The sequence below is a fragment of the Calonectris borealis genome, chromosome Z (genome assembly GCF_964195595.1).
Source record: "Calonectris borealis chromosome Z, bCalBor7.hap1.2, whole genome shotgun sequence".
Lineage (NCBI taxonomy): Eukaryota > Metazoa > Chordata > Aves > Procellariiformes > Procellariidae > Calonectris > Calonectris borealis.
In genome coordinates, this window is record NC_134352.1 from 19,429,487 (window position 1) to 19,450,957 (window position 21,471).

A 21,471-nucleotide genomic window follows, 5' to 3' on the forward strand; every position below is an offset into this window, starting at 1 on the left:
CTTTACACACTTTAACACACATTTTGTATCAGGGTTATTTTCCTTTTCACATAAAGGAAGACTGAGAAAAAAATATGTTCTAGAGTGAAGTTACCACAAATACTTTCAAACTTGACTGAGACAGATCAGTGTGCTGATGTTACTTGTGATTGCTCACTGGTCTCTATAAAATGCATGTTGTAAGCTGAAAGATGAAATTAACAACCATTAGCATTTTTACTTTTGTTACCTTAATACTAATTATGCATAATTTATCTGTGTGCAGGGAAAATAATTTAAAGACTGATTTAATTGTAAATATTAAACAGTATTAAAATTTAAACAGCAAACATTCACTGAAATCTTCTACTGTTTTAAGTTAGTTAATTGCATTATTTGCCATATATTTGCATTATTTACTATATATTATACCATATATAAAATAAAGACAATTTACTGATTTATTTAAGTACAAATTAGAAAAAATTCATGTGTACATCTCAAAAGAGTAGAATAAATAATCCATCCTGTTTTGAAACTCCATACAATATAACAGAAATTACACAGTTATCTATTCTCCAACTAATTGTTCATTTAATCAGTTCATACAAGTAGAAACCCATCATTTTTGAGTACAACTCACCTTTTGCTATTGCTTTAGGGAAAAATCATTAGAATAATGAAGATAGCAGATAGGTCAATACTCCTTTACTTTTACATAGGTCGATACGGCTTTACATTTACAACTATGTTTAAGATTAAAGTTTGCTTTTTTCCTCTTTTGAAAATTTAAAAATATGTATGTTGCGTTGATATACTGCATCTGATTTTACAGAAAAAAATATTTAATTAGAATAAAAGATAGAAAGGAAGATGTATTTTGGATGTAAATGGCAAGGTTTTGGAGGCGGCCAGGGCCTGCCCCTGGACACTAGTGGCTCTGCAACAGACCCACCACAGAACACGTCTGAGCCCTTTGTTGTGAGTGAAATGCTGTATCTTAAGAAGTTCATATTTTTATTTTTATAAAATGCACAAATAAACAGAGGAAAGGGGTGTGGGGGAGCGAGTGATGGCTGCTTGGGTGCCTGACTGTAAGCCAAGGTTAACCCACCAGAACATGGAAACCATTCTACCTTTCTTTAAAAAAAAAAAGACAATTATTTTCCTCAAAAACTGAAAAATTTAAATCTGGAAAGAGCATTATCTAAATGTTGGGAGTGGGGGGAAGACATTCCTGCTTTTTGCAGTGGAGATTCTACTTTTCTATAGTTTCAAAGAAACACCAATTTAATCTTGATCTGTTTCCCCTTACACACTAAATCAGATGTAACCAACTCTACACTTGTTTTTACATACTTATTTTTTATAGAAGATGAATATTTAACAGACTAGAGACCCAAATGAGTCCTTTTTATTACCTCTACTCAGATGATTTGAAGAAGGTTTTGTCTGGCTGAATCATTTGTATTCACAAATACAACGTACATTAAGTCCTGATCAGCAATGCCCAAGTAATTAATAACAGGAGTTTTATGTTCTCTTTTACAGTGCTGTGCTACCAGGGCGACATGGCAATTGCACTACAGTTAAAGATAGGGTTTTTTTTGCTCTTTTCATTATAGCTGTACAGGTTAAAATACAGGACCTCAGGATGTAGATTTGCTCATTACATATTTGCTCCAAATCTGCTCCTATTGAACCTGCAGGTCATTAAATTAAAGAACAAACATTGTTTGCTTCATATAGCATTTTATTCAGTTCAGAAACAAAACCACACAGACAGAGCAACTTGAATCATGTCCTGTTTGAGTCAATTGTTTTGTACATAGTTTCATTTGTGATTTTCATTTACTAGATGAATGTTATTGTTATTTGGGGGACATTTGCAACATTAGAAAGGAATACGTAAATTTTACGCTGGTTTTAACTTTGGATTTAAAAATCAAGGTCATGGAGACTTTTTAACTTTTGGAAATGTCCTTTGGGGCAGAGGTGGGGGGTCTGTGTTGTGGAAGCAAACCAAAAAACCCCTTACAAATTTTGAGTTGGGGTCAGTTTACTTTACAACTTTTCTACCTTTGTATCACTCTTGTGTCTGGGTTTATTTTCAATTTTGCTTCTTATTTCTTTATTTGTGGTCAGTCTGGTATTACTCTGGATTTATTTATATTTTTTTGTTTTCCTTTGAATTCTAATGGTTCTTCTTCCCTGTTTGCACAGCAGAGAATAAGTGTGGATGCACAGGTCCCACACGAAACCTGGTTGGAAGACCTTTCTCTCTCTTTCTGAATCAATCAGTTGAATCTACCAATAAACTTAGAGCAACATTTTTTTTCATATTAAATACAGAAAAAGACTATTTTCCAACTGTTAAGATTATTTTTTCCAAATACTTATTACAAAGATTTTTATTATTCATTTTTGTGATTAAACTGATATGAAAAATATCTAAAGTGGTTTTTCTTTTTTAATAGCAGCTCTTCCTCATACGGTAGTGGAAACTGCAAACATAGACTTGTTTAGGTTCATGTAATTGATAATGTAGGATTGCATATTATTTTTCCCTTCCACCAAACGTTTTTCAACAAGGACATTTAAAATATAGAAGAACATGTTTGTATATATTCAGATATTTGTCGTGGTTTAACCCCAGCCAGCAAATAAACCCCACGCAACCGCTCACTCACCCCACCTACCCCCCCCGGTGGGATGGAGGAGAGAATCAGGAGGGCACAAGTAGGAAAGCTCCCGGGTTGAGATAAAAACAGTTTAATAATGGAAATAAAACTAAGTAGAACAGTAATAATAACAATGAGAACAACAACAATAACAGAATACACAAAGCAGGCAATGCACAATGCAGCTGCTCACCGACCGCCGACCACGTGTCACGAACGGGGGCGAGCCCCCCCCGTCCCCACCTGGTTTTTATACTGCGCATGATGTCACATGGTATAGAATACCCCATTCGCCAGCTGGATCCACCACCCCGGCTGTGCTCCCCCTCCCCAGTGCAAGCACCACCCAGCAACAGCCAAAGCATCAATGGACCATCAACGCTCCTTTCACACCGAACCCAAGACACAGCACACCCCCGAGCTACTGGGAAGAAAGTTAACTCTGTCCCAGCTGGAACCAGGACAATATTAAAAAGCCAAAATAAGGAAAGATAAATTTAATTTAACTATCTATTTGGTATATGTTCTTCCATTCAATCTGCATTCTTTCATTTATATCTCATTCTTTGGACGTATTATAAACTTTTGAGGAATTGAAAATAGCAATTAAAAATGTCTATTTGGAAGTTGTTTTTTTTTTAATTACCCTTGATTCAAGGCCTAACCCCGTCAACAGTCAGTTCAGTATAGTTCTCTGGCCAAGCCTAGGGTCAAATAAATAATAAAATTTCCAGAGTAGAAACAGAAATTCTGAATTCAATTTTATTTCATTAAAGTTCTTCATATCATCTTCTGTTTGCATTGAATTTATATCTCTTTTTCAGTGCTAAAATGTACAAATATTGCTAAGATTCACAATCAAAACCTGTAAGAAAAAATGTATCAAAATGTGTGATTGTGAAGGGTAAGATATCTTCTGCTAGCTCAAAGAGAAGCTCTACCAGAGCTCTGATGCCATTCAAGTTGCTTGTCTTCATAGGGGAATATCATTGTTTTTTTCCTTTAGCTATATATAGTGATAATTTACCAAATGTGAACTGACTGCATCATTTGATTTTGCCCAAATCATATTTTCAGAGGTTGACTCTGTTGTTGGTTTTATATGTTTACATGTGGCTAATCTTTTTCTGTACATTTTTAGCACATTTAGCCTTTTTATTGTTCTTTTCTTTTTTTTATTTGTTCTCTGGTTTCATTGCTGACCAAGCCATTTTTATCTTTTGCTATATTTTCTCAGATGCATGGGATCTACATAAGCTAGATTCCTTGTTACAAACTGGAGGAGCAAAATTAGTTTTCTATTTGCTTTTAATCTCTTCTAACTCTTCCTCACAAAAGAGTCCAATATTTTGTCAACATTGTGTCGATTCTATGGACCCTTCATTTCCTGTGTTACTGCATACTAATTTTACTGCATATTCCCACAATGTGCTAATTACATTAAAAAAGATTTCTATGCAGCACTTACCTTCACAACATGGACTTACCATAATATGCTAAAAGTAAAGCATGCATTATGCACCATGCAGTCAGATATCTAAATTAAATAAGGATATGTCTAAAGTTAGTTACAATAATTATTATCCAGGGACATCAAGATTTGGCACATTTCTATGTCCTGTTCTTTCCCCCCAGCTGCTGTGAAATTTGGAATCTATGTTCTCTTGCTTTAGAAGGAAGGGACATGGTAGTGTTTCTCCTATAAACTTTGTCAAAATTTCTTTTTAAAGGGCATTGAAACCTGCTGATTTGTTCCTAATGTTAGGGCTACCTGTTTCACTCACTACTATTCCGCAGAACACATAATTTTTTCACCTAAACCTGAAGAAGGTTTAAATAGCAGAGGCTATGAATATCCTTCTAGGTACAGAGTTCAATTTTTTTGTCCTCAGGAGACCAAAATAGTTTATGCACCTTGGTATCATGAAAAAAGAACACTTTTTCTAAACACTGTTTCTCAGTGAAACAGCTTCTTTTATGTATGTTTATGTGTATGTTTTCTAATTAAAAATGGGTTAACCTTTGAGCAATGCCTAGCTACTAATATCTAATACTTGTTACTTTATTGTTAAGAGGATAGAATGCTAGAAACAATTGAGACTTTTATTAATGCAGTTTTAATGACAATGAGACAAGGGCGTAAACACCTTGATCTTGCATGACTGATGCTTTTTTTCCTTGAAATGTGGCTCAGCATTTACTAATGCAGATCCCCTTAGTTAGAATTCTTGTGGGTCAATTCCAATTTACAAGCTTAATTTTTCTGAGTTCACTGCTTTTCATTTTTTCATTAGAAGAAAATATGCTCCTTTTGACAGATTCATCTGCTTACATTCAATTCCTACCACTTTTCCAGATGGCAAAACTCTTATATTTTAATAGCCAAACTGTCCAAGATGCAGATGTGTGCAAAATCTATTTTATTTCTGTCAAGGCAAGAACATGGCATCAGTACATTCTGCTTAAACAACACCACACTATACTTATATTGGAACACTGATATAAATACCCAAAGTACAGATTTCTAAATAACACTAACTCTCCATGATATTCTTTCTTTTGCTTTTTACAGCAGTCAGTAGTTTCTTTGTACATTGTATCAATGATTATATAGGCTACTTGCTGTGAAGAGGCCTCTGTGGGTCTTTGGATTTCCACGCAGTGAGATTTAGCACATTTGCTCTGAGCAACTGCTGAGTTTATGTCCACTTTGTGCTGTGGACAACACTGAGTGAGTTGCCAAATGATAAAATACCGTTCTATATAAAATTACATTACAATACTTCTCTATGCTGTGCCAATAATACAAGCTTTATAAATGAAAGTGTAAAATGGTAATTTCAGTTACTATTAGACGGGAGCAAATCCCAATAGCGGGAGCAAATCCCAATAGCAAAAGTAGCAGTTTTCATTAACTATCTTTAAGCAATGTGAAGAAGTATTGATTTTTATCAGGATATTCATAAATTTTGCAGTAAATAACTATTGAATATATATAATGACAAATTGGGAGCAATTTATTAAGTAAATGTTTGATTCCCACTTATTTCATTCTTGCTTAGTTAGGTCATCTAATGAAATAGAAATTTCAGTGTATGTTTCTGATAACTAACACTGGATGAATCACAAAATACTGTACGAGTTACAAGTGATCCCATGCACCAATTGTTTTTAAATCATCCATTGACTTGCACACTGAAAATCTCCTATTATATTTCTAAACAGCACAAATCCTGATGATAAAGTAGTGCATATTATTGCATAGAAGAGCAAATTTACTCTCTTTTATTAATATCCTTGTTCCACGGAGCTCAAAACATTGCCTTGAAAAGATTTTATTTAAAATTGTCTATAACATAGAACTCTTCTCCCAGAACATTTTTGTGACCCTAGCAAGATGCACAAATCCTGATGATAAAGTAGTGCATATTATTGCATAGAAGAGCAAATTTACTCTCTTTTATTAATATCCTTGTTCCACGGAGCTCAAAACATTGCCTTGAAAAGATTTTATTTAAAATTGTCTATAACATAGAAATCTTCTCCCAGAACATTTTTGTGACCCTAGCAAGATGCTTCCCACTTTGTTTATCATTAAATGTCAAAAAAAAAAAAAAGTGAGGAACTAGAAAACACCATTTAAAGTATAAAAGAAATCCATCAAGCATATCCATTTTCCTTGTTAATCATAGGAAAACAGATCAGAAAGCTCTTACAGTGTATAGTTTCTTCTGAAAACTATACAGATGATAGAAAAGGGTTACAGAGGATTCAGATGAAAATTAAGAGATAACTGAGTTACTTTCAAGAATATCTGAAATTGTAGCAGACACTAAAAACTTTTGTTCATAAATAGATTTCTGGCTTTCTTATTAAGAATTACTTTTGCCACAGAATTGCTGAACTTTTGAGAAGTCTTTCACTTACAGGAAAGGCATCTGAAATCTGTCCTGTCCAAGTGAATTGTGTCCTACCCACTACCCAGGACTACTATTTACACCATGGTCAAAGTGGAATAGCAGTAAAGCAAAGTTGAACTGCCTGGGAGAAAGAAGAAGTTTTGTGAAACTGTGATCTGGAGAGCACAGACACAAATCTCTATATAATATTTTCTCTCTCTCATCCCTAATTAGGGCTTGCTCTGAGTCCGTGCACAGAAGCAAGAGACCTGTTTAGCACTCTACCATGTTGCTGTGCTGGCATTTAACTACTTCAGGGTAGTTGAATGAAAGTGCAAATAAGAATTTTAAATTAAGTGTAGCAGTAATGGTTAAAGATGGAAATCAGGAAATACAAACAGCTTTTTAATCTACGTGGGAAAATGACCAACACTTTACTTGTTTTAGAAACAATGTTTTTATCTTCTTGGCTACTAGTATTTTTAGGCAAAAGATTAAACTTGTTTAATAAGTTGATTTGTCTTTCAGAGCCAGGGACGCACTCAGCTGAATCTTTCTTGAATTCCCAACAGTACCTTCCTTCAGAATATAGCACAAAATTTGGATGCTTTTCATTTGTTCACATTCTTACTACTGGATTGGCAATTTGAATGGGACCAGTCTCAAGTTCACAGTGGTTACTTTTTCCATCTGTTCTCCCTTTGTTATAACACTATGGATTTTCTCTTTCTTTTTTACTCTCTATGCTTGTCTGGTCAAAATGGCTGTTTTATTTTCTCTTCCTATATTACTTCTTTGTCAGTATACAGCAAGAGTTTGTTCAGCTTTCATTTTTTGAAATGAAGCAAAAAATATAATCTGAATTAGTAACTGTGGACTCCTGGCTGTATTCATTTATCAGGAGACAAAAGGGGATGGGAAACACTATGTGACAATTAGAATCATAGAATCATAGTATCATTAAGGTTGGAAAAGACCTCTAAGATCATCGAGTCCAACCGTCAACCCAAAATCACCATGCCCACTAAACCATGTCCCTAAGCACCACATCTACACGTCTTTTAAATTCTTCCAGGGATGGTGACTCAACCACTTCCCTGGGCAGCCTCTTCCAAGGCCTGACCACTCTTTCAGTAAAGAAATTTTTCCTAATGTCCAATCTAAACTTCCCTTGGCGCAACAAGGCCATTTCCTCTCGTCCTATTGCTAGTTACTTGGGAGAAGAGACCAACACCCACCTCGCTACAACCTCCTTTCAGGTAGTTGTAGAGCATGATGAGGTCTCCCCTCAGCCTCCTCTTCTCCAGGCTAAACAACCCCGGTTCCCTCAGCCACTCCTCATAAGACATGTGTTCCAGACCCTTCACCACCTTCGTTGCCCTTCTCTGGACACTCCAACACCTTCATGTCTTTCTTGTAGTGAGGGGCCCAAAACTGAACACAGTATTCGAGATGCGGCCTCACCAGTGCCGAGTACAGGGGCACGATCACCTCCCTACTCCTGCTGGCCACACTAGTTCTGATACAGGCCGGGATGCCATTGGCCACCTTGGCCACCTGAGCACACTGTTAGCTCATGTTCAGCCGGCTGTCAACCAGCACCCCCAGGTCCTTTTCCTCTGGGCAGCTTTCCAGCCACTCTTCCCCAAGCCTGTAGCGTTGCCTGGGGTTGTTGTGGCTGAAGTGCAGGACCCGGCACTTGGCCTTGCTGAATCGCATACAATTGGCCTCAGCCCATAGATCCAGCCTGTCCAGGTCTCTCTGCAGAGCCTTCCTACCTTCGAGCAGATCAATGCTCCTGCCCAACTTGGTGTCGTCTGCAAATTTACTGAGGGAGCTCTCAATCCCCTCATCCAGATCATTGATAAAGATGTTGAAAAGGACCGGCCCCAAAACTGAGCCCTGGGGAACACCGCTCGTGACCGGCCGCCAACTGGATTTAACTCCGTTCACCACAACTCTCTGGGCTCGGCCATCCAGCCAGTTTTTTACCCAGTGAAGAGTGCACCTGTCTAAGCCATGAGCCACCAGCTTCTCTAGGAGAATGCTGTGGGAGACAGTGTCAAAGGCTTTACTGAAGTCCACGTAGACCACATCTACAGCCTTTCCCTCATCCACTAGGTGGGTCACCTGGTCATAGAAGGAGATCAGGTTGGTCAAGCAGGACCTGCCTTCCATGAACCCATGCTGGCTGGGTCTGATCCCCTGGTTGTCCCGCACATGGCTTGTGAACACCCTCAAAATGAACCACTCCATAATTTTTCCTGGCACCGAGGTCAGGCTGACAGGCCTGTAGTTCCCCAGATCCTCCTTGTGGCCCTTCTTGTAGATGGACGTCACAAGCCTCCAGCCATCTGGGACCTCCCCTGTTAACCAGGACTGCTGGTAAATGATGGAGAGTGGCTTGGCAAGCTCCTCCGCCAGCTCCCTCAGTACCCTCGGGTAGATCCCATCCGGCCCCATAGACCTGTGAGTGTCCAGGTGGCGTAGCAGGTCGTTAACTGCTTCCTCTTGGATTATGGGGGATTTATCCTGCTCACCGTCCCTGTCTTCCCGCTCAGGGGACTGAGTATCCTGAGGATAACTGCTCTGACTATTAAAGACTGAGGCAAAGAAGGCATTAAGTACCTCAGCCTTATCCTCATTCTCGGTGGCAACGTTCCCCACCGCATCCAATAAAGGATGGAGATTCTCCTTGGCTCTCCTTTTGTCATTGATATACTTGTAAAAACATTTTTTATTGTCTCTCACGACAGTGGCCAGGTTGCGTTCTAGCTGGGCTTTTGCCTTTCTAATTTCCTCTCTGCACGACCTAACGAGATCCCTGTACTCTTCTTGAGTTGCCTGCCCCTTCCTCCACAAGTGATAAACTCTCCTTTCCTTCCTGAGTCCCAGCCAGAGCTCCCTGTTCAGCCAGGCCAGTCTTCTTCCCCACCCGTTCTTCTTACGGCACATGGGGACAGCCCGCTCCTGTGCCTTTAAGACTTCCTTCTTGAAGAATGTACAGCCTTTCTGGACCCCTTTACCCTTCAGGACTGTCTCCCAAGGGACCCTCTTGACCAGTGTCCTGAGCAGGCCAAAGTCTGCCCTCCGGAAGTCCATGATAGCGGTTTTGCTGGTCCCTCTCCTCACTTCACCAAGTATCAAGAATCCTATCATTTCATGGTCGCTAAGCCCAAGCTGGCCTCCGACCACCACATCTCCCACCAGTCCTTCTCTGTTCGTGAACAGCAGGTCAAGCGAGGCACCTCCCCTAGTGGGCTCGCTTACCAGCTGCGTCAGGAAGTTATCTTCCACACACTCCAGGAACCTCCTCAACTGTTTCCTCTCTGCCGTGTGGTATTTCCAGCAGACATCCGGAAAGTTGAAGTCCCCCACAAGAACAAGGGTTAGCAACTGTGAGAATTCTGTGAGCCCCTGGTAGAATATTTCATCTGCCTCCTCATCCTGATTAGGTGGTCTATAACAGAATCCCAGCAGGATATCTGCCCTGTAGGCCTTCCCCCTCATCCTTACCCACAAGCACTCGACCTCATCATCACTATCATTGAGCTCTAGACAGTCGAAGCACTCCCTAACATACAAGGCTACCTCACCACCTCTCCTCCGTTGCCCGTCCCTCTGAAGAGCTTATAGCCATCCATTGCAACACTCCAATCGTGAGACTCATCCCACCATGTTTCGGTGATGGCGACTAAGTCATAGCTATCCCGCTGCACAATGGCTTCGAGCTCCTCCTGTTTGCCGCCCATGCTGTGTGCATTGGTGTAGGTGCACTTCAGCTGGGCTGCCAATTTCTCCCCTGAGATTGGCGTGCCGCCCCTAGGCTCTTCTCTAGTGAGCCTGGGTTTATCCCCTTCCCCCTTCGAATCTAGTTTAAAGCCCTCTCGATGAGCCCCGCCAACTCATAGACGAGACTCCTTTTCCCCCTGTGAGACAGCTGTTAAAGACAACTATGTTAAAGAATTTCTGGCTGTGTTGGTCGACAGCTGGCTGAATATGAGCCAGCAGTGTGGCCAAGAAGGCCAATAGCATCCTTGGTATCAGTGTGGCTAGCAGGACTAGGGAAGTGATTGTCCCTTTGAACTTGGCAATGGTGAGGCCGCATCTCGAATACTGTGTTCAGTTTTGGGCCCCTCACTACAAGAAGGACATGGAGGTGCTGGAGTGTGTCCAGAGAAGGGCAACAAAGGTGGTGAAAGGTCTAGAGCACAAGTCTTATGAGGAGCGGCTGAGGGAACTGAGGTTGTTTAGCCTGGAGAAAACAAGGCTCAGGGAGACCTTATCGTTCTCTGCAACTACCTGAAAGGAGGTTATAGTGATGTGGGTGTCCACCTCTTTTCCAAAGTAGCAAGTGATAGGAAGAGAGGAAATGGCCTCAAGTTGCACCAGGGGAGGTTTAGATTGGATATTAGGAAAAATTTCTTCACTGAGAGGATTGGAAAGGGCTGCCCAGGGAAGTGGTTGAGTCACCATCCCTGGAAGTATTTAAAAGATGTGTAGACGTGGCTCTTGTGGTGGACTTGGTAGTGTTAGGTTAACGGTTGGACTCAATGATCTTAAAGGTCTTTTCTAACTTAAATGATTCTGTGATTCTATGATTAATGAACTGTTTGAATATGACACACCCTCCACCAATGAACTACGGAAGCTGTGGAACAATCATATCTTGTAGATATATTAATGGTAGTATCTTAAACTACAATTAGTAACAGCCTTTGTGCACACAGATTTATCTTCTGCTTTGTTCCAACTTGCAGTCAGAAAGTAAAACTGAAAAAAACAAAGATAATGAAGACAGATCCTTTTTTGAAAAGAATGCAAGAAGGATGCAGAAGAGCACACAACTTCCCACAATAGAAACACCTGTGGATGTTTTATTGGAAATGTTAATTCAAGCCATCCATAACTCTAGAAGGAAGGAAAAAAATCAGCAACGCATCATTGCTCTGATTTGTTTCAGGGGTTATCTGTAGCTGAGAATTTTTAAGACTATGGTAGGGTGTTCAAAGTTTGGAGACTAACTGTATATCAGCTGTGCTAATATAACAATGTAGAAAAAAACTAATTATAATGACTAAGTGCCACTGCTGTAAACATCTTCTTTTCTTGCCTGAGGGGGTCTATTCTAAGTACAGTTGTGGCAGGTGGCTGAAATGTAAGGAGATTCCCAATATATACAGGTTTGTCAAAAGGAAAGCCACAATTCACTTTCCATATTGTGTGATCTTACACAAAACTCTTGAATCTTGTGACAATCTTGCCCATTGACCTTCAGAATTCAGAGGTTATCCTTCAAATCAATTATCCTTTAGCTAAAGAGAGAGAGAGAGATAAAATAGCCATGCTGGGTACATTACCAAGAACATAAGCTCTTAGGTAATTTACTAAGGCACAGGTTTTGATTTGCAGGTTGCTTGTCAGTGTCCTGATACTAAAATACTCCGTAAATACCCAAGATCCTAACTTCTACAGTTAATAAAACTCAAAAGCTACAAAATCAAGATGCTCTGAAGTGAACAATGAGGTTTAGGTGTCTGTGTTTGAGGGTGCAACTTGAATCACATGATTCTTCAAAGCTGGGTTCCTTAATGTGTTCTGAGACAGGGATCCTCTAAGGCTCCTGTAGGCTATGTGCCTATGTTTGAGAAAATCAGAGCTGACAGTTAGCTCAGAGACTCCTGACTGATATGTTGTTACTCTTTATTTTCTTTACCACAATTGCGATATGTCCTTGGCAGTAGCAATGCTGTCTTCAAAGATTTTTCAAATGCGTGAACATAGCAGTATTTTTTTGTCATTCTAAGGATAAAAGGCAAAGATTGTTGCTCAGCTAATAAAACAATGCTGCTTTTAACTCAAAAGCTACATCTAGAAAAATATGTAAACTGGAACTATCAAGAATTAATGCAAAAATCACTAAAAATGTAAAAAATACCCTTAATTCTAGAGAAAAAAAGGGCGAGTAATATGCTATATACCTTAATGCTGTGAAATGTAAATGATGCATTTGGTCTATAACATTGAACATCTCTGCTTTTTAAAACCATGACTATTAGGAGACTCAGAGAATGCTTTATTCTTATTGCTTTATTTTTAGTACATGATATTAGACAACAGTGTCAACAAAACATGGATCTCTTTTGATTTTTTTAACAACTTTTCTCTCCCAATCATATCTAATAAGAAAGGACTCATCAGAGTGCTGTGAAACCTCTACCTTGTTTTAGGAATGGTGGCAGCTGTTCCTTCTGCTGGCAGCTATTTTTCCAATACCTCTTTGTTCAGGTATTGGAAAAGATCTGGATTCTTCTCTCTGCTCTGTGCAATAGGACTCAACCTCTCACCTCTTCAGAATGCTCACCTAACCATTTTTAAAGGCTATTTGTGGACGTGCTACCTTCTTCTTAAGTCTAAACTTTGTATGAATAGGTTAAATAATTGAATGTTCCAGTCACTGGCCTAGTGGGTATTTATTTTGGAGACAACTGTTATTGATTAAAATTTTACTGTCCTGTTTCCAGTCCTCACTCTGCTCTCCCTTTCCGTGTGCAATTCCCAGGGTTTAGTTTGCAGATTTCCCCTCAAGAAGTGTGAATTCCTGTATATGCTCTGAATGAGGAAGAGTGGGTGCCTAGGTGTTCTTGGGAAACATGGAGATCTTGTGAGAGAGCGAGTGTGCATGCAAAAGCTCTGTAAGACCCTTTACACTTGTTCCTCAGCTCTAACTTTTGATAACCACCTGGCATGAAGAAATTAAGTAATTGGTTTTTGTAAGAGGCACCTGTCTTTCAGAAGATAGGTTTGTCATTTTGCTAAGGGCAATTTGATTTAACTGATTTTCTCAGAAACCTACCTAGGAGCAAAAGAAGTGACCAGAGGTGTGGTGGTCACTTCTGGTCTGAAAAGTGTTTATCTTCTACAAGGTGGCAAACAGTCAGTCATCTTTAGAATTACAGACAGCAGGTGCTTGCAGCACTTCATACATTTCCTTGGAAACAGTGACCCCTCTGGAAAAGCATAAAGATATCTGAAGTTGCTGCTCCATGTGTAGCTATAGTAATGCACATGTATTCCATGGTGTGTGTGCATTGCATTATGTAAGTCAACTGAAAGATGGTGCATATCTAATGGATATAATTTATTTACTCTCTTGTACATAATCTACAGTGCTTATTGACTAACAACATAATAGCAGAAACAATATCAGAAAAGATAGATGGAAAAACATGTAATGTTTGTTTCTTTCTGAAGACTATTTTATCTAGACATGTAAAACATCATCAGGTCATGAACGACCTTGGTCCAGAAAAAAAAATTAACTCAGTTTTGGAAAAACTGTGTACTGAGTATGCCTGTGAATACAGGCATTTTGTAATTCTCTTAAACCACATGTGAAGGCTTATATGTGGGTATATTAATACACAGAGGTGATTTCAGAATTCTTTTTCAGTGAGCAGTGCGTGCAATTACTTGAATTAGTTGCTTTACTCATTCTTTTCACTCATTATATCCCAATAAAATGTCATAACATATTAAAGTTAAAGGTATTTTTAAGTTCTAAACAAATTTTGGGATTTTTGCGTGGAGAATAATTAATGCACATGTCCTTTGTGAACAAACAATGTATGAAACAGGAGGGAATTGCGCACCTTAAATTCTGTGTGCCCATGCAATGTGCCCAATGTGGAGTTCATAGTCCCTTTTAAAGTGACTTGTAGCCAGTATGTGCCTTACATTTGAAGGTAAACTCAAAAAATCAGATCAGATAACCCCTCTGATTATGGCATGATTTCTGCAGAACTGCCATATCATCTATGGACTCCTCCTTTAAAACACAAAAGATTTCCAGTCATTGAAGCTAATTCCCCAACCCTAGTGTAGTTCTAATGTGAAACAGGAAGAATGAGACAACACGTGATGCCAGACACAGGTAAACCTGTGACATGGGATTGAAGAAGGAGTAAATACTCTGGCTCTGTACAGGGCTACAGTGCTCACCATATCTTTGGCAGAGATGTAAAGAGTGAACATGCATTCGAAATGCGGCATGATATGAAATACGTGATTCACCAGGACTGTAGAAGGGGGACAGGAACTCATAGGGGTGGCTGAAGTTCCCCTCTGCCTGTAAAGCAACTTTGTTCTTTGTTTCTCACTAATTTCTACCCATATCTTGTGTATGTCAAGATTTTTTTACCTCTCAGCTGAAATGGCTCTGCTGGCTTCCTTGGGATCTCTGTCTTACTTCTATAAGGTGTAGCCTACATCTTCTTATGACCTAGACTATAGAAAGGAAAAACCATAAAGCCCAAGCAATGAGAGAGGAGGTGGGTGAAACAGAGTCCTTTTTACATACTTCCCGACTCCTTGTATGTTACAATGTTTTGATGTTTTTGATTACAGAATTGCTCTTTACAGGAGTGACTATATCAGAAAGATTTCTAGTGTGCTGTCAGAATTGAGGCAGTAGAGAAGTTTGACCAAGATCACACAAGTAAAAATCATTTTTGACAAGATAAGGAAAAAAATACACAGGAACTGTCATTTCCTGTTATGTAGAATTGTAAGTAAGTATGGCATTTATTGATATTACCAACATGGAGCATCAATTCTTAAGGGACATTGAACTTTTAGTGCTATGGTCCTGACATTTTTAGAGCCCCTGTTATTAACGCTAATGCATTTTGCAATTGTAGTTATTACTGGAAAACTTTCACTTCCAGACTTTGTCTAGAAATATTTGTACTAGTTGCAGAAGCAAATCTGAGAAACACAACTCAGCACTCCAACTGGAAATAATTTGTAAATAAGCAACAGCTCAATGCTTGTATTAAATACAAAAGTCTAATGATTATAGTAAATACAAAAGTTTCTTTGCAAAAATATTTTAAAACTTGCATTTTTTGGATGCTAAAAATGCTAAAAGCTAAGGAAAAAATTTCAGATAAATAAGATTTTAAAAGAATGCTCTTGAAAGAAGCAACATTGTTTGTATTTTACAGTGCATACTCAACAACACACACTGTAGTCTTCAAAGCTTACATTCAAAAGGACATACAAGAATAGAAAATACTATTAGAAAATACTATTTGCAGTAGTACAGCTGGTAATCTGGTTTACATTTTTTGTACCTGACAAAGGAGGGAAAAATATGTAACGTATAACTGCACAGAAAAATTTGGCCCAATGTGACAATTTTTATTTGCAAACCTTAAACAATGTTGCTCTTAGAGTTGGCAGGACTTCTTGAAGCCATAGCAGACCAATGAATCTTCAGTTACAGATCACTTCAGTCCTCTGGCCACTATAGTCCATGTCTCTTCACATCCTCCTCAGCTTGAGGTAGTTGTTCAGATACCTCGCCACTCTGGGGTTTTTTTTGGGCACTTCCATGCTGAGAAGATTAACATGTAGTCATAGAAACCAGTATAAAACAAGCATAAATTGGCTGTCATAACATTGAGAATCTCTAAATATCTTTCTTCTTTTTTTTTAATTCTTTGCATTAGAATAACGTTTACTGGATTCTTAACAAAAAGAAAAGAGGAAGATTAAAGGCTGCCAGGCCACTTTAGATATCTTTGGAATTACATAAGTGTTATTAAATATTTATATTGTGACATAGTACAGCTAAAATTTTGGCAATAATTCTTGCTGTTATTTTAAGTGGTGTAAAACACTTGAGAAATTTGGTTCTGAAACACTTGTATATATATTTTTGTATAATGCCAATCCAAAATCAGTTTCAGTCATTTCACTTCAAGGAAGACAAAGTAATGGGTTTTTGTTTTTCTTCCCCTGTTTAAATACTGTGAATACAATGCTTTAGTTGCAATTGATGTTCTTTGTTCAGCACATATGTGCAGTGTTTTCAAAACTGGTTGAGCTAATGGTGCCAAAACTTTTAAAATTAAATTTGAAAATTTTCTGGAAAGGGAGATTTGTATCCCATCGATAACCAATTTTTACCTTTGCATGTTTGGAGGGTGGGGGATTAAAAAAGGGAATGCAGAGCATTGCTACAGTGAAAAAAGTGGTGAGAGGTATTATCTACTATAAACCAGTTTATACTGTTTCCTTTTCTTCTATCTGATATAACCTGGAACAAGCAAGGAACCTGCATTTACATTTCTTTAAATAAATTTTTTATTTTACAGGATAGAGAGATAACTCTATCCTTTAGGACAGAATTAAGAAAGTTCAGGTACTAAGTTGCTTTCTAATTCATGAGCCAAATGCATATTCAGTCCCAATGTCCTGACACAGGGAGATGATAGAATAGAATCATAGAATAGCTCAGGCTGGAAGGCACTTCAAAAGATCTTCCAGTCCAGCCTTTTGTGGGAAATGGAGCCTAGATGAGATTATCTAGCACCGTATCCAGTCATATCTTGAAAACCTCCAGTGATGAAGACTCTACCACATCCCTGGGGAGGTTGTTTCAGTGATTTATTGTTCTCACTGTAAAAAAAAGTTTTTCTTGTATCAAGATGAAACCCCTCCCAGTGCAACTTGTATCCATTGCCCCTTGTCCTCTCCATGTGGCTCCTTATGAAGAGAAAGCCTCCATCTCCTTTGTAGCTGCCCTTTAAGTACTGGAATACTGTGATGAGGTCCCCCGGAGCCTTCTCTTCTCCAGGAAGAAGAGACGTAACTGCTTCAGTCTTTCCTCATAGGACAGGTTCTCCAGCTCTTTTACCACCTTCCTGGCCCTCCTTTGGACCCTCTCCAGTCTGTCTGCATCTTTTTTGAGCTATGGGGACCAGAACCGGACACAGTACTCCAGATGCAGCTTGACAAGTGCTGAGTATAGTGAGATGATCACATCTCTATCTTTGCTAGTAACGCTTCTGCGGATGCAGCCCAGTATCCGATTTAACTTTGTTGCTGCAGCAGCATATGCTGATTCCTGTACAACTTGTGGTCCACCAGGACCCCCAGGTCCCTTTCAGCAAGACTGCTCCGCAGTCACACAGATCCCAGCCTGTCTAGGGCTCTTTGGTTGTGTTGTCCCAGGTGCTGGACCTTGCGCTTGTCTTTGTTAAACTTCATACTGTTCTTGCTAGCCCTCTCTTCCAGACTGTCCAGGTCTCTCTGTAAGATGGCTCTCCCTTCTGACGTGTTAACCTTACCACCCACTTTGGTGTCATCAGCAAACTTGGTAAGGGTGTTTTCAATCCCATCATGTAGATCGTTTATGAAGGTGTTGAACAGCATGGGGCCCGGTATTTATCTCTGAGGGACCCCACTTGTGACATGTTGCCAGCCTGAATAAAAAGCATTGATAATCACTCTCTCAGCATGGCCTGTTAACCAATTTCCCACCCATCTCACAGATGACACATCCAATCTGTATTTTGCCAGTTTTTCCAGGAGGAAACGCTGGGAAACACTGTTGAATGCTTTGCTGAAGGTAAGGTAAACAATATCCACTGTTCCCTTCATGTCAACAGAAAGTGTTACCTTGTTGTAGAAGATGACCAGGTCAGCATGATTTGCCTTTGGTAAATCTGTGTTAGCTTTTCCCAATCACCTGCTTCATTTACTTGCAATAGTTTCTAAAAGGACTTGTTCCATTACTTTCCCGAGGATTGAAGTAAGACTAGTGGTTATCTAGTTTTGTGGGTCCTCTTTTGGGCTCTTCTAGTAGATGGGTATATTTGTCTCTTCCAGTCAACAGGGATGTGCCCTGATCTCCACAACTTTTCAAGTATTAGGGACAGTTGCCTTGCAACAAAGTCAGCCACTTCTCTTAACACCCTGGGATGGATTCCATCCAGGTCCATAGATTTATGTGGGTTGAGCACTTGCAAGAGGCCACAAACCAGCCATTCCTCCACTACTGGTGGGTTGACACATCAGTTGTCGTAGCTACTTGATCCTGTGATCTGGGGTCCAGCTATACCAGTAAAGATATAGGCAAAGAAGGTATGGAGAACCTCTGCCTTCTCGACATTATTAATGACTAGTGTCCCTGCCCTGTTTTGTATTGCGCCCGTGTCTTCCCTGTGCTTCTGCTTACTGTTCATCTATCTGAAGAACCCTTTTTTGTGGTGCTTGGCATCTTTGGCCAATTTTGGTTCTAGCTGATCTTTAGCCCTTCTGACTGCATTTCTGCATGCCCTAGCAAGTAAAGTTTCGTCAGCTTCATCATCAAATATCTAACAAGATCCCCCTTGGTGATGATCCCTTTAATCTTGACCCAAAGGCATTTGATACAGCTGTCGTGGTCTTCATAGCTCACCTCCATGCACTCAAATTTCTCTTTTATATAAACACCACCTGCTCTTCTTCCCTTCCTAACTTTCCAAAAGAGTTTGTAGCCATTGTGGTTTTCCAGTCATATGAGCTTTCAGACCAAGTTTCTGTGGTTCTTATGACATCGTAACTCTCAAATGGAGCTCCAGTTCCTCCTTTGTTTCCCAGATTACATGCATTAGTATACACACACTTGAGGAGGCTGGACTTAGGCTGGACTTTGGAAAGGGTTGAGGAACATTCCTTGTGGCTCTGGTAGGTGCGCTCATCCGTCCTGTTGATTATGAATATACAGGTGTCACAGGGTAGTTTGGATGCTACGCCCCAAGTTTGTTAGTTTAAAGCACAATTCACTAAGTCAACAAACATGCTAGTGAAGATTCTCCTATCTCTTCTAGATAGGTAGATCCCATCTCTGGGATGCTGTGCAAACTGCTGCACTGCTCCTCTCAGATGCCTCTCCCTGTTTGCATGTCCTATTTGCAGAGCGCCTGATGTCAAGTTCCAAACAGTCCAAGATACCTCTGACTTTGTTTTTCGTCTGTTGCTATGGCATTTCCTTAAGCTTTGTTTATGAGAAATAATGTTATTAGCATTGAAAACATATGATATCCTTTCATGGTAAGAGAATATCAGCACATTTTTAAGCCAGAGAATATCATTATGTTGTGAAGTAATGCATCTGAATCTGCAGAGTTAAACCCAGAGCCTCTGTCTTTAACATACAATGATAAACATAGACATCCACAGAGCAGGATCTGGTGTGATGTAATATCATGACTTTATGGCTTTCAACTATATTTAGCATTGTTAAAATGGGAGTGATGAATTATGTTTCTTATATAGTACTAGCTATTTATTACGTCTTCCCTTAAAATGGTCCCAAGATCCATATGAACTTTATTATTCTGTCTTGAGAAATGTATGTAAGCCCATTTATTTGAACAAGTGCACTGAGGGGAAAAGTAAGTCCTTTTTTCTCAGATTTAGTTCATTCTCATGTATGACCAAGATTGTGTCTTAAGAAAGAAAATAAAGTATATGACCATATTGCAGAGGAACCATTCTACATATTCCACTAGATAGAATGAAATCAAGATAACTGATCAAAAAATAAGCTTTCTATTCTTCCCAAAAATAGTTGCAATATTTTTGTTTGTTTGTTTGTTTATTTGATGGGCAGGCCTTCAGCTATCCAAATCTTTTAAAGGTTCTGGGGTCATTCCCTTACTTATTTTTTACTGAAAAAAAATCAATTGTATATTTTTCTTCATGTATTACAAAGGCTTTTTATACTGTCATGTTCTTCCCTCAAATTTTCATTAATTCTCAGTTTTGAACTCAATGAATGTGCAGTGTAAATTTTCAGTAGATACCTACCAACTCCCTGTATAGGCACTGTGTGCTATCACAAGATGACTCATTCCACTATCTGAGTGTCACAAGTATGATCAAATACATTTTTAATGTGCTCCAGCCATCTACTCTGCACACTGTTGCTTTTGTTTGTATCGTATTAGTTGTTCCTAGTACAGCAAAATGAAATTAATTCCTCTGCTGAGTGGTGATCTATAGAGTTTTAAAAACTTGCCACATGTCATGTCTGTATAAACAGACAAGCTAAATTACTGTACCCTGACCCAGTTGTTGAGGGCACTTGACTCTCAATCTTCAGTACCTCTAAAGTAAAGATTTTATGAGATACGTGTATTGTCCAGAACAGGTATTTTATTTTTTATTTTTATTGCTGTTATGCTGGTATATCGTAAAGACCTGAATAAGACCTACTGCATTGGTCACTCAAGAGGAAATCTGTTGCACAAATGCCATGTTTCACTGAAACTAATTCTAGCCAGTAGCCATACACTTGGCATGTTTTATGTATTCCTTTATCAGTGTAAGTATTAGGAAAATTAATCTAAATTCAAAAGCACAGTGGGTAAAGACTGAAAGATCATTTTAATTAAATCAAGCTTTTTTATTAAAAAAAAGAAACTAGCTTTACAGTTAAAGCAGTAACTTCTTATATAGTATTTTGAACGTCGACGTGCAATGAAAAGATAAAAACTTGCATATTGGATTGTTCACCTTAATGATGTCATAATAAGCTTAGTGGTGTATAACACTAAGCAAGATTAAGATTAAGTTTCAAAACATTTTTATTTACATTTTTTTAAAATACATGTACGTTTTAAAAAACACCATAATTGCCCATAGAAAAATATTCGCAAAGAAATGAGAAACTGGCAAGATAACTGCTTGGTTCTTTAAACGTTAGGGAAGTATTGACTTTGACTCTAGCAAGGTTGAGTAGCATTGAGATATTTCAAAGAACCTCCGTGCTTCTTTGTGAACCCTGTATATGGACTTGAACAGCTGCTGCATTCTGGCTCAGATACACAAACATAGGAAGCAGTCCCAGTGAAGTCTCTTGACTGTTCTTACCTACACACAGAAACAGAACCACTTTTTTAATGATAATTGCTATGTCTCAGTTATTTAATATACTGTTCATAAATTGGGCAATCTAATCCATATTTCTTCTTGTTGTTCAATTCTTGCTTTATAGTTCTGCTTACCTTTTTGTGTGAGTTTCACTCATATCTGTTTCATAAAATATGACAAACACTTTTTGTAAGTACACTGCAACT